The sequence below is a fragment of the Corvus kubaryi genome, unplaced genomic scaffold (genome assembly GCF_017639235.1).
Source record: "Corvus kubaryi isolate FWS band 111438036 unplaced genomic scaffold, C.kubaryi_AGA036_p1.0 37322, whole genome shotgun sequence".
In the NCBI taxonomy this organism is placed as follows: Eukaryota; Metazoa; Chordata; class Aves; order Passeriformes; family Corvidae; genus Corvus; species Corvus kubaryi.
In genome coordinates, this window is record NW_024581101.1 from 2521817 (window position 1) to 2524378 (window position 2562).

At 45.6% G+C, this 2562-nt stretch overlaps 1 protein-coding gene across 1 annotated transcript in view; it reads left to right on the forward strand.

Annotated features, from left to right (window-relative positions):
• The first annotated feature begins 1402 nt into the window (after positions 1-1402).
• The window catches only part of TENT5D (terminal nucleotidyltransferase 5D), a 19811-nt gene continuing 18651 nt past the window's right edge, over positions 1403-2562 (forward strand). The window contains exon 1 of the mRNA XM_042029243.1: positions 1403-1496. The gene's annotated coding sequence lies outside the window, so the exon portion shown is untranslated. The remainder of the gene's footprint in view (positions 1497-2562) is intronic.

Here is a 2562-nt window from a genome sequence, read left to right on the forward strand (position 1 = left end):
CACATTTTTACATCTGCCTCCCTGAAAATGTGCAAAGAGGTAAAGGCATAATTCCAAGAGAATCCAGCTCTCCCTGACATTAAACTGCATTCATCACCCATTGAACACGAGCTATTCTCGGTGTACTGAACACTATTCCATTGCCCAGCTGTGCCATGGGACTGCAACTTCCTAGTGATAAAAGTGAAAAAAAAAGGAAACATATGTATCTTTTCCTAAGTAATTCACTGTTTACGAAGTGCAGGAGGACCATTAACTAATTAATTTGCCCAATTAATCATTCAATAGCTACATACAATGGCTGGGCAAACCATGGGCTTCATCCTGGCACAGGCTGAGTGTGCAGCTTCCATCGTGTTCCTCTCTCCAGCAATGCTGCGTGTCCAGGGCCACTGGGCTCCCTCCAGCTTGGCTCTGGTGGCCCAGGACCAGGCAACTGGAAAAGAGACTTTTGGGGGCTGAGATTTGGTTTGTGTTCGGAATTTGTGAGGCTTTCAAATGTCTCCTCACCTCTTTTCCCTAACTTCTGAACTAGGAATAGAAATTAATATAATAATAATAAACAAAGAAAAGAAATAATAAACTAGTATAATAATATAAAGTAATTGAAATATAAATGCTTTTCAGAGCTAGGAATATAAAATATTATAAACTGACTTAATGACATAAAATGAAGTCGTCTCGGGAGTGGGATTCTTTAATTGTCAAGTGCTTTGTAATCGCTGCAATTGCTCCATCATAAAACTATTCCTAAGAGGAAAGATGTTTTTAAGGGCCCTAAAGAATAACAGCTGGTCTGGGGATTTTTATGTTCAACAAGGGTCATATTTCCTTGCTGTGGATTCTTTTAGGAGAAAAGGTTAAAATCCTGCTTTGGCGTAATACCCAAGAGCCAGCCTAGCAGTACCTGGTTGCTGGAAGGTCAAGTACAGACACAGCTATTTAAGGTGATTTTATATTTCCCTATGATAAAATGCAGTTTAAAATACTTTCATGTCCTTTGTTTTTGCTCATTGTTATGAGTCACTGTACTACTAAATCTGCACTTTTTTTCAAAACTAATCATGGCTTACCCATTTGGCATATTTTCTCAGAACAGTTAAGTAAATTCTCTCTCATTTTAGATCTGTGTTTAAGCAAACTTAAACCTTGTACAGCAGCAAAGGTATTCAGTGTCACAGTGGAATGGAAATTACCAAAAATGGCACAAATGCCATAACCTCATCTCATGCCGGGCTTTATCCCATTCACCCAGTGAAGTAATTGATCAAAGATAATAAATTTTAGAAGCTCACGTTGGAAAGCCTGGTTTTTAAATTGGGTCTTTAGAGCTGAACTGAGTCTATGACATCATGCCTTGTACAGGGAAGAGCACATGGAATGTTTACAGTGGGACCATCTCTGAGCAGAGCCACGCTGGAGGAGATCCTGGTTCCAGAGCTGAGGATCACACAGCTGCCAAGCACTTTTCCACTCTGGGAAGGGTGGGGCTGCAGGTGAGGCAGAAATTGGGGGATTGAGTGGCCAAACTGCAAGTGCTGGTGCTCACATCACTGATTTCCCCTCAATCAACTTAATCCTTCTATTTGCGCTTCTGAAACATAGATTTCCTTGGCAATTACATCCTGTGTAATTGTGTCTTGCCCACAGAAGCTGTGGCTGCCCCATCCCTGGAAGTGTCCAAGGCCAGGGTGGATTGGGCTTGGAGCAACCTGGGATGGTGGAAGGTGTCTCTGCCCATGGCAGGGAGTAGGACAATGGTCTTTAAAATCCCTTCCAACCCAAACCATTCAATGATTTTATGAAATAGTGAGGCCAAACCCACAGACTATTAGTGCAGGAAGGACCTTGAAACCAAACAAGTTTAGTTTTCACTTTTTTTGGGTTTAGTGATCTGAGAACTGGATCACCAGGACAAAAATGCTTTCCACCAAGTCAGTGGGACCTTCTTTCCACGGGCTGACAGGAGCTCACATTGCACCAGGGGAGGGTCAGGTTGTATATTAGGAAAAAATTCTTCATGGTAAGGGTTCTTAAAGCATTGGAATGGACTGCCCAGGGCAGTGGTGAAATCACAGAAGCATAGAATATGCTGAGTTGGAAGGGACCCATCAAGATCATCAAGTCCAGCTCCTGGCCATGCACAGACATCCCAACAATCCAACCCTGTGCCTGAGAGCGTTGTCCAAGTGCTCCTGGAGCTCAGTCCCCGTCCCTGGAGGGATTTAGCAGCCATGTAGATGTGGCACTTGGGGACACGGGTTAGTGGTGGGTTTGGCAGCACTGAGGTCTCTCGGTGGCCTTAGGGGGCTTTTCCAACCAAAATAATTCCCTGATTTTATGATTCCTTGAGTCCATGCTTCCACAGTTCTATGCCCTCCACGGGGAGTGTGTGGCAGGGGAGGTGGACGAGGCGATGGTGGCCGTGTCCTCTCGGTGTGACCGCGGGGCAGAGCACGGCCGCGGTGCCGGTGTGCGGACCCTCCGAGCCGGGGCTGCGGGTGTGCCGGCGGTACCGGCTGTGCCGGGGGTACCGACTGTGCCGGGGGTACCGACTGTGCC